This window comes from Phyllostomus hastatus, unplaced genomic scaffold (assembly GCF_019186645.2).
Source record: "Phyllostomus hastatus isolate PE091 unplaced genomic scaffold, TTU_PhHast_1.1 phas_contig_40, whole genome shotgun sequence".
Lineage (NCBI taxonomy): Eukaryota > Metazoa > Chordata > Mammalia > Chiroptera > Phyllostomidae > Phyllostomus > Phyllostomus hastatus.
The window spans coordinates 59,615,780-59,626,544 of record NW_025333872.1 but is presented as its reverse complement, the minus strand read 5'-3'; the positions used below and the strand labels follow the sequence as shown (position 1 = coordinate 59,626,544).

General features: G+C 48.3%; 1 protein-coding gene across 1 annotated transcript in view; it reads left to right on the top strand.

Moving 5' to 3' along the window:
- The first annotated feature begins 7,242 nt into the window (after positions 1 to 7,242).
- TRAF3IP2 (TRAF3 interacting protein 2) overlaps positions 7,243 to 10,765 on the top strand; it is a 37,461-nt gene continuing 33,938 nt past the window's right edge. The window contains exon 1 of the mRNA XM_045843244.1: positions 7,243 to 7,559. The gene's annotated coding sequence lies outside the window, so the exon portion shown is untranslated. The remainder of the gene's footprint in view (positions 7,560 to 10,765) is intronic.

Sequence of the window (10,765 nt, the reverse complement as noted above, 5' to 3'; positions counted from 1 at the left end):
ATGACAGAGATATCTTACTCTTCTCATTTCCCAGATGAAGAAACCGAGGTACCAGGAAGTTAAGATACTTCCTTAAGGTCACAGAGCTGGCAGGAGGTGGGGTTGGGACTCAGACCAGAAGCCTGACTGGCAGCCTAGTCTCTTCACCTGGATGCTGTCAGCACGTCTTTTCCTCTCCCACGAATGCTCTGCCTCAGGGCGTGAGCCCTGGAAGACAGGCCCTTGTGTCCACATGACTCGCCTCAGGGTCCGTACAGAACACGCTGTCAGCAGATGTACCCAGTGCATTCCTGACACCAAAGGGCCGATCGCTCAGATCAGTTGGACAGAGCTCTCCAGCTACTGCACCCACCGCCTTAGACGGGAATTTCACAATGCCAAGAAGAGAAGAGGCGTTGAGAATTGTCAGGGAAATGACACCAGGAGGAAATCAGCCTCCCAGTGGCTCTTTTCTAGGGTGTGCACAGTTCTGATGACAAACAAGGCTTGGAGACTGAGAGTTAGTTGCCAAGTTTGCTCGAAGGGAAGGGTTCACATATCTCCCTTGCCTCAGTGCCTCACATCTTTGTGTGGCCATGAAAGACCAGTCTGTCCAAAAAATATATCTTCCCTCTAACTTTGTGCCTAAAGTTTCCACCGTTTAATGCATTTCCTTGGGTTCTGTCTGCCCTACCTGCCACCACCCGCCTCCCACTCCTCCCTGCGTGGTCCCTGATGCCTGAAATTCCTTTAATGTGGAACAAAGGCTTTCATTTCATAGAAGGTGATGAGGCTTAAAATGCAAGCACCCCTCAGAGAGGGAGCACGTTGATTTAAATTCACACCATGTAACTTTGGTGTAAATGAGTGATCAGGCTTCTTCCTGAGAGCGCCTTTTGATGAGGGAAAGGCAGAGGAGAGAATAAGGACACTGGAAAAAGTAATGTTGAAGGAAGGGCAGCCTGGAGAGGGAAAAGGGCGCAGAAATGAGATGACTCTGTGTGGCCTCAGTATATGCCCACTGCCCTCCTTCACACCCCTCAAGCGGGTGCCAGGCAGCACGGTGCAGGGGACAGGCGTGGCCATCACAGGGAGTCGTGTGTGGTTTGAAACCCAGCTGTGTAGCCCTAGCAAGTCCCTAACGAACTTCCTTGCACCTTAATTTCCTCACTTGTAAAATGAGGTTAATAAAACCTACTGTGCAGGGCTGCTTTGGAAATTTTTATTGTATTTTAACTGTGGTGAAATACACATAACATAAAATTTAGCATTTTAACCATTTTAAGCATACAGTTCAGTGGCATTAAGTATATTCACATTTGTGCAACTGTTCCCAGCATCTATCTCCAGAATTCTTTCATCTTGCAAAAGAGAAACTCTACCCCCATGAAACAACAACCCCCCGTTGCTCCCTCTCCCAGCCCCTGGCAGCCACCATTCGAACGTCTGTCTCTATAAACTCGATTCCTCCAGGCAGCTCACATAAGTGGGATTGTTCAGAAGTTGTCCTCTTATGACCAGCTTGTCTTTTTGTGACTTACCATAATGTCCTCCAGGCACATCCCTGTGGTAGCACAGGTCAGAATTTTCTTCCTTTTCAAGGCTGAGTAATATTCCTCCATGTGGATATACCACTCTTGTTTAGCCATTTATTCATCCGATGCTTGGTTGCTTCTCCCATATGCCTAATGCGAATAATGCTGCTTGAGCCTGCTGTACAAACAGCTAGTCCAGATCCTGCTTTCAATTATTTTGGGTAGACACCCAGAAGTGAGATTGCTGGGTAATATGGTCACTCTATTTTTAATTTTTTGAGGATTCATCATACTATTTTCTGTAGTGACTGCACCATTTTATGTTCCCACCAACGTGCACAGGGTTTGGATTTCTCCATATCCTCGCCAACACTTGTTATTTTCTATTTTGTTATAGGAACCAACCTAAATTTTAAATGTAACCTAAATAAAGCTACCCATGTACATGTCCATAGTCAAACAATTGAATACATTTAACCAGAGAAGACTTGGAGAGTAATGTATGTAGAATTATTTATTGTCCTGTCTGGTGTGGCTCAGTTGGTTGGGCATTGTCCCACAAAGCCAAAGGTTGCTGGTTCGATTCCTGGTCAAGGCACATGCCTGGGTTTCAGGTTCAGTCCCTGGTAGGGGCATGTACAAGAGGTATCTGACTCATGTTTCTCTCTCACATCAGTGTTTGTCTCCCTCTCCCCCTCCCTTCCCCTCTGTCTAAAAATGAATAAATAATATCTTTTTAAAAAATATTATTGATCATAGGTTTCCTTGAAGGGACCCAGGGATGCCCCTCCCCCACTCTTCCAGTGCCACACTGCTCCACAAAGGCCCTCACCGTCTCCTCAGCTGGGCACGTGATATCTTCTCATCATTCCTTTCCAAGTGGTCCTTTCTCATCTGACTCCCCTACTGTGTTCAGCCCCCATAAGAAGCAGAATCTAGGTCTCTCTCTGCATTTTTTTCTCTCAAAAAACACCTGTCTAGAATTCTGGTGAATAAATTTCTCCACTTGATTATAAAGATAATAAAAATCACTCGGCATATAGTAGATAGTCAATAAATGGTAGATAATCTTATAGTACCCACGTCCTAAAATGAGTAAATAAATACACACAAAGCCCTTAGAACCCTGCTGGCACTTAGTAAGCACTATCTGCAGGTTGGCCCCTACTCCAACCCCTGCAGGTGGCAGAAGTGGGGGCCCAGTATGCGAGGACGTTGTCATCTGTCAGCAAGAGAAGCTGCCAACAACTCTGGGTCCAGTCAACTGTGAGGGGAGTCACCTCAGAACAGATAATCTTTGACTTTTTCCAGAACTTTAGAGTGCTCCCCTTTAAGCATGCAAACATAAGGTGAATAGACACCCCTGGCCCTAGGAAAACGACATGGCAGGACCTTTGGTTGCTGGATGGAAGCTGCTGTTCCCAGGATCCCCTTGATAGGGAATGGGGATCCCTAGACCTGTGCTGGCACCGAGGAGCCTCTTGGAAGGGGAAAGATTGAGAGCCCTTTCCTTGTGAGAGTCTGTGTCACCGGGGCCTCTCTGCAAGACTCATCACGTCCTGGCTGTTGTGCTGACGGAACAGGAAACAGTTCCAAGAGGGAGCTCGCTGAGAAGGAAGAAGCCCCGGACTGGTGGTGTCAGGGTCCGGCCCCGGGCCACAGGTGGTGGAGAAGGGTGGTGATGGACTCTGCTTCTGCCTGGGTCCGGCAGCCCCTCTGCACTGGAAGCAGATGTCCAGGGCTGTGGAGAGCCCACCAGGGGGCTCGCCGCTGGCCCAGTGGTGGGTTAGTTTGGAGCTGCCTGCATCACCACAGTTGTGGCTTCTGAAAGGGACACAAGAACATGTTGGAAGTGTTTCGGGTCACATGCCTGGCACCTAGCGCTGTCTGGAGTGCCAGGAGTGGCCAGGAAGGGCCTGACTCGGGGAGTCTGAAACTTCTTCCTCTTCCCACCTCTGTCCCAGCAGTGACTCCACGACAAGAAGTCATGGGGTGTCGGCCAGAGCTTTTGGAGGGCTGGCAGCCCTTTGAACAAGGCCATTCAGGGCCGTGCGGGGCAGGAGTGTGCTCTTCCCTAGGATGTGTCGTGGTTTCACTCTGCCCTTCCAGCACTTGGAATCACACCATTTAAAACTCAGAAAATCAAGCCTTGCCCAAGGCTCTCCTTTCCCCCCACCTTTCTAGTCATAGAGTACTGCTGTAGAATGGAAAGTTTCTGAGTGTTAAATCCAAATGGTTTTGTTTTGTTTTGTTTTCAGAGGTGGGGAGAACTGACCTTTACTAGAGTACTGAGCAAACTGTAGAAGCCGGCAAACGAATCCTCTGCCCGCCCCCAGACTTCTAACTGCAGAGAGAAGGCTGACCTACATCTTGACTCCTCAACCTATTCTTCGTTACTGCAGCCATCACCGCATAAACACAGCACCACCCTTGGTTGCCTACACCTCTTTTTTTCTCCCTCTTGAACATTCTCAAGAGTTAGGAGAAGAAAGCAAGTTACCTGTGTTCCACCCAAGCGTGTGGGAAACACAGATGGCAACAGGGCAGTGGGGGGAAGGGAAGTAACCTTCATCTCTACAGTGAGACAGTTTTGGAATCCTTCACCCCAGACTGGCTGTGTGACCTTGGAGAAGTTACTCAATGTCTCTGAGCCTGCAATTCCTCAAAGATAAAGTGGGAATGACAGTAAATACAGCTCCCAGGGCTACTTGGAGGATTCGACACTTTAACAGGTGATAGGTCCTCCTGTGATGGCAGCTACAAAGGGTGTGTGTGTGAGCCTGAGTATGAGCTCCCAGCAGGGACTCCGAAGGCCCCAAGGGCTCATTCCCCAGACTCCCCGGCACTTCTTTTGAAATCATATTTCACTGTAGCTGCCTGGAGCGTGTTCCAACAGAAGTTTCTCATGTTCAGAACACCCCCTCTAAACAGCTTACATCCTCAGGCTGCTTTCCAGTAGGGTACCCGCAAAGGCTTCGAGGTAGGAACCATTAACTCTTTCCCCAAGTGTTGCTTTCCTGTTAGCATACATTGAGACAGGAGGCAGGCCCAGCGAACAGCAATTAAAATCAACACTTCACCCCTGGCTGGTGTAGCTCAGTGGATTGAGCACGGGCTGGGAACCAAAGTGTCCCAGGTTCGATTCCCAGCCAGGGTACATGCCTGGGTTGCAGGCCATAACCCCCAGCAACCGCACATTGATGTTTCTCTCTCTCTCTCTATCTTCCTCCCTTCCCTCTCTAAAAATAAATAAATAAATAAAATCTTTAAACAAAAAAAAAATCAACACTTCAGCACTTGGTATCGTTCCTACAGGACCCTTAGGCCCCACACATCTGGGGAAATGGTGGGAGAAATGGAAAAATCCCTCTTGTTCTTCCTGATGGGTTACATTCCAAAGGTAGGACTTGACAGAAGCATCTTCCAGGATTTTCCAAATCTGTCTAAGGGCATCATCAAGAGAAATGAAAAATATTTTCACCCCCCCCTTTCCCTTGCTCTCCCTCTTGCTTCTGCTCCCTGACACTCTTCCCATTCCTGTTCCATCTCCTAACACCAGCAGCTCTTTCTAAGCATTCTGGTACCAAGCACTCCACAGAGAACGCTATTTTACCCTAGCTTATCAAAAGATTATTATAATATTTTGAGGCAGAAAGTTCAAGGCCAAGGTAATGTTTTTACTATTTAAAAAAAAAAACTTTATTCTTTTTAATGAATGAAGTGCTACATGTTCGTTGTGAGGGAACATGTGTGTAGAGCATCAAAGCCCTCCATTCTCATTTGGGCCCTCCATTCTCATTCAGTCCCTCCAATCCCATTGCCGGTGGGTGACGGCCACTTAACATGCATTCTTCCAGAAATTTCTGTCACCTTTGGCCATTTGTCAGACACATAGGATTGCCTACTATGTTCTGGGCAATGTACTAGGCAGGTGCTGGGACCAGTGGTGAACAAACAAATCCATCTAGTATATATGTTAATGTGTGTCTGCTGTTATATGGGGTCTGTCTGGAAAAAGTCCAGCCATTGTTAATATAACGAGAACAGTTTGCGTGACATTGATGTAACCTGGCAGCCAAGGACAGTGGACTGGAATGTGCGTGTGTGAACAATGACAACTTCACTGTACTAGTCAGTGAGGGCTGGTAGATGCTGTTGAGTAAGTGTGTCCTGTGTGGCTGTCACATTCAAAATGACTGAGGGAGGAGAGCAACAGATCTGTATCAGATTTTGCATTAAGTTTGAACATTCATCTGCAGAAACTGTTTGGATGATTCAGAAGGCTGCAGCTACAGGCAACTGGTGATTGGCAGCTTCATCACGACAGCGTGCCTGCTCATGCGTCACGTCTCGTGCAGAGTTTTTTGAAGAAACTACAAATCACCTAGTGACTCAGCCCCCCTACAGACCAGATTTGGTGCCCTGTGAATTCTGGCTTTTCCCAAAACTAAAATTACCTTTGAAAGGGAAGGGATTTCAGATCATGGATGAGATTCAGGAAAATACAATGGGGCAGCTAATGACAAGTGGGAGAACTGTGTGAGGTCCCAAGATGCTCACTTTGAAAGGGACAGAGGCATCATTGTTATGTGCACAATGTTCCTCATATCTTGTATCTTGTTCAATAAATGTCTCTATTTTTCATAGTGTATGGCTGGATATTTTCTGGACAGACCTCACCTATACTGGCAAAAATGAGATCATGTTTTTCATTAAATAATATTCATTTTCCCATGATAGTTTGTAGAAAGAAATAGATGCATAAATAAAGGTTTACTATTTTTAACAGCTGTGTGATATTCCATTGTAAGGATATATCAAAACACAGATGACCTGAATATGCTATTTTAAATACATGCTTGTAGAACACAGAGCAACCCACTTCACAGGGCTCGCTGGGGCAGAGCCCTGTGGCCTGGCTGGGGCTGCCCTGGGGTCTGTCCCCTGCACAAGGGTGGGGAGACAGCCAGCACTTAGGAGCTCAGTGTGCCTGCCCAGGACCCAGATGTGGTGCCCAGCTGGCCAGTGGCTCAGCTGAGCTCACACGGATCCCTCTGACTCCAGAGCTCCGGCCACCACAGCCTCCATCACGCTCCACTGCCCCTCGTCCTGTGTCCAGCATCCCCTTCAGCAAAGGACTCTGTAGGTGACTGATTAAACAAGGAAAGGGAGGGGAAATAAGCTTGAGGTCATGAAAAGTACACAAGCACGTATGTGTGTGTTTTTTGTTTCTTATTTTGTTGTTTTAAATTGATTGATTTGAGAGAGAGAGAGAAACATTGATTTGTTGTTCCACTCATTTATGCATTCATTGGTTGATTCTTGTATGTGCTCTGACTGGGGATCAAACTCACAACCTTGGCAGAGCAGGACTACACTCTAACCAACTGAGCTACCCAGCCAAGACTGTGTTTTCTTAAAAGTGGTCATCTTTTCATGTCTGTCAGTGGGGCAGAGTATGTGTGTGTTTGCATGTGTAAGTGAGTGTATGTGCCCGCTCACAGGAGGATACAGTAAGGGCAGCAAATGGTGATGTTTTAAGAGCAGTTAGAAATGTGAAGAAGCTCTTGCTTTATACTCCTCTCCACTCTATGTTCCCAATCTCCTTGGAACTGCTAATGAATAACCGATTTTAACACCCAAGTATAATGCCCTCCCCTGGCACCTCCCAGGCTGGGGTGCTGCCATCACACTGAAGTCCAGGGCCCCGGACGTTCCCCAGCAAATACTCAGCTGGGTGGTGAAAACAAAAATGCAGCCTAATTGGTCAGTGGCCGTTTCTCGTGAATGAAGGAGGTTTCTGTTTTAAGAAATAAAGTGACTTCTCAGCTGTTGATTCACTGCCCACAGGGATATTTTAGAGCTGAGGCTTCCTAGCCTCAGTAGAAATTTGCATACAACTTCCACTTCCTGCTTCGGAGCCTGTTCTACTGCTTACCTGGGCCCGGAGAGGGGGGAGGGCGGCGGAGCGGCCCAAGGTAGAGTGACAGGGGAAGGAGCGCGCACGACCACCCGTGGCCAGGGTCTGCCCGCCGTGGTGTGAAGGTAAGCTGCTCAGACTGTTGCCTCCCTAGCCTTACCTCTGAACCACTGACCCACTTTCAGAACAGGCTGTTTTTCTCTTTTACTGAAATCTTCTGTCTTCCATTCCCCCACCTCCCTCTCCCCACTTCTAACTTGCTCTTGTAGAGACCAGCTTGGGCCGAGAAAATGACAGTTAAGTTTCTGCCTCGAGAAAGAGAAAGTGTTGATGGTTTAGTATTTCAGACACGCTAGTGGAGATTAACTCTTTGGGGAGCAGAGGCGCCCACAGGGGAGCGGGACGGGTCGGTGCTGCCTGGGAACCATTTGTTTGAGGACTGGGTGTCCCCTCAAGTTTGGATGCAGAATTCAAGCCCCGCTTCCCCAGGGAAGGAGCCTCCCCAAGGAAGGAGCCGGGGCTGGCGAAGATTGAGTAATTGGCTTCCAGCCCCAGAATCGTCAGTAGCAGAGGTGGAAAGGCGAACTCCCAAGTTTTCTTGATCCCTGTTTCATGCAGGGAAAAAAATTAACACTACATTCTTGCGCCAGAAATCCAGCTCAGCGCCGTGCTGGCTCTGGGCTGCCACCTCCGCCCCCTCCAGCAGCCCTTTCCTCCCACAGCCCCAGACACTTGCTGGCACTGGACAGAGCCCTTAGGGAAAAGGAGGGGAAAATGCTACTTATCTTAAAAGGTCATCATGCTTCATGTATCTTTTAAGTTCAAGATGATCTCTTAGAATAGGGGGATATTTTTTAACGAGGAGGAAAAAGGAGACCAAGTATTTTTAAAAAGAGGACAAGACACTTGGTTTCAAGTTCCCACTCCACTTCTTGCTGGCTCTGAGACTTTGGCAATTCACTTTGGTTTCCCCAGGCCTGGATTTCTTCATTAATAAAATGTGTGGGGGTGAGGGGGGGGGTGGTGAACTAACATGATGCTGTCTGAATTCCTTTCTAACGAAATAAGGCTAGGGTAATGGGACTCCCAGAGGGGAGCCATAATGGGTGGTCTTAGAAGACTCGTTTTGTTTACTGACTTTTCAAATATATTAATTTTACCTCCTGCTGCTAGATAGTTAGTCCCTGGAGGAAAAGGCCATTGTTTCTTAATTTTTTTCTACCCACTGGCCCCCCAGTATCCTGTCAAACACCCCGTGGGTGCCCAGGACCCTTTTCACATAGGCCGCCCCGATTTCTGTTTCGCTCATCTGCTCTCAAGGCTGAAGGTAAACTAAGAGTCCGAGCGCGAGGCTGGGGAACGCTGGGCAGCCACGTGGCTCTGCAGGAGGGCTGCCTGGAATTCAGGCAGGATTCCTGGCTCCAGCTGAACAGGAGAAAACGGGGCTTTCTTGAGTTAGTTCATATCCCGATTGGGTTACGCAGGAAGAACTCTCCAGTGCACTTGCCCAGAGTCCAGGCAGGCCAGAGAACTGGCAGGCAGGCAAGTCTGGCTCCAGAAGACTGCATTACCGACTTTGCTGGAGCTGGAAACCACTCCCAGGCTAGACCAGTCACTGTGTGGGGGGCCTTCCGTGGGAGTGAAAGGAGGCTGGGTGGCACATCCCGATACCACGTAAGGGCGATGACTAAGAGTGGACATATTATCAGATGGCAGACACACAGAATCCTTAACCTCTTCCAAACCACTGTTTTTTTTGTTTTTGTCGTTATTGCTCCTTTTGGGCAATTACTCTCTGCCGGTTTAGTTCAAACAGACCCTGGCTGACTGGGATGGGCTGACTCAGGGCTCTTGGTATTGCTGAACTGTTTCTGTGGAATATCGAGGCCTGGTATGGTCCTCATCATGTTTTTAGATGGCTCTCCCTAGGCCCCTGGGATGAGAGGTCAGGAATTTTGAGATGTTTCACTTGTTACTGATGGGTTACTGATTTTATTTTCAAATGTTGATGCACCATTATCTGAAATCAGGCTAACCGCTGTTTGGCTGCCAGCCTAGTTTTGATCCAGAAAGAGACCACCCACAGTTATTCTTCGTCTGGTGCTACAGCTCCGAGTCGTTCCACGATGGAACACGATGAGCTAGACACCGCGGTAATCGCTCTGCGCGTCGTGTGGGGTGGGCTGACGAGAAGCAGCGTCTGGGCAGGGAACCAGCCTGTTGGGGAGGCTCACTCTGGAGGGTGCAAAGGCAGAAACTGTTTGGGCCTGCTTCTCTCAGGATGGAGGAGTTGGTGACTTTAAAATGCCCCAAAAATAAAAGGAAGAGAAGAAGGCAGTCATATTTTCAGGCATTCTTTAACAGACACTCAGAAAGATAGATTATGTGGGTAGTTTGTCTAAATGAAATCTATGTTTTTTTCCACACCGTGGAATCGAAATCTCAGGAATACCCTGAATTCAAATCATTTTTCTGCTGCGGGCAATTTTAGATTAGTCTTTAAAAACATCTATCAGTGGCAGGCAACTGATGCAGAAAAGAACACAGAGAAGGCACACCGCACTTTAAATTCCTCTCAGATCCCTCGAAATGACCCCTAATGTTTGATCACATTTCCTTATCAAAACAATCCCGCAGCCCTTTGGTGTGAAAGCCTCTGAGGGCTAGAATCAAGAAGCCCTCCCCCTGGGCTTCTCTCATGTCTTCCCAGAGCATTGTCACCAAGATATTTTTAGTTCTCGAAACCCAGGCTGTCCTTTCTCCCTCCCACGTTCTTTGTGTCTCTTGCCCAGCAGGCCTCCTCGGCTGCCACATGTGCTTCCGTGTCTGACCGCTCAGCTCACTGTGTGCCTCTGTGTGTGCAAGTGCACGCACGCAGATGCATACATAGACCCTCCTGGAGACACTGTACACTGGCCAGGGGAGAGGGTGGGCTTTCATCCGCCTTGTGGCCCTAAGTTCTGGGCTAGTTTGTCTTGGTTCCCTGAAAAGGCAGCTGAAATCAAGCTATTTGGGACTCACAAGCCCCCCAGCCCACATGTCCCTCTTCCTTCCACCCCACAGACCTAGGATGGGTGGGCTCTTGGCAGCTCCCTCAGCGATGAGGGAAACTTGGCTTTTCTCTGGCTCATTGTTTTCCTGTACTCAGGTCCCCGGTGTTTTTCCTTCTTCCCCTCCTAGGGTCACCAGGTCTCCCTCCATCCCTGAACTCTCTTCCCTCTTTGTGATGCCTGCTAAGACCCTTCCTGGCTTACCAGCTTATCTGCAACATTCTTGCCTTTTACCTGGATTCATTCTTTTCCTGTCTTTCCAACTGCCCATACGCACAGAT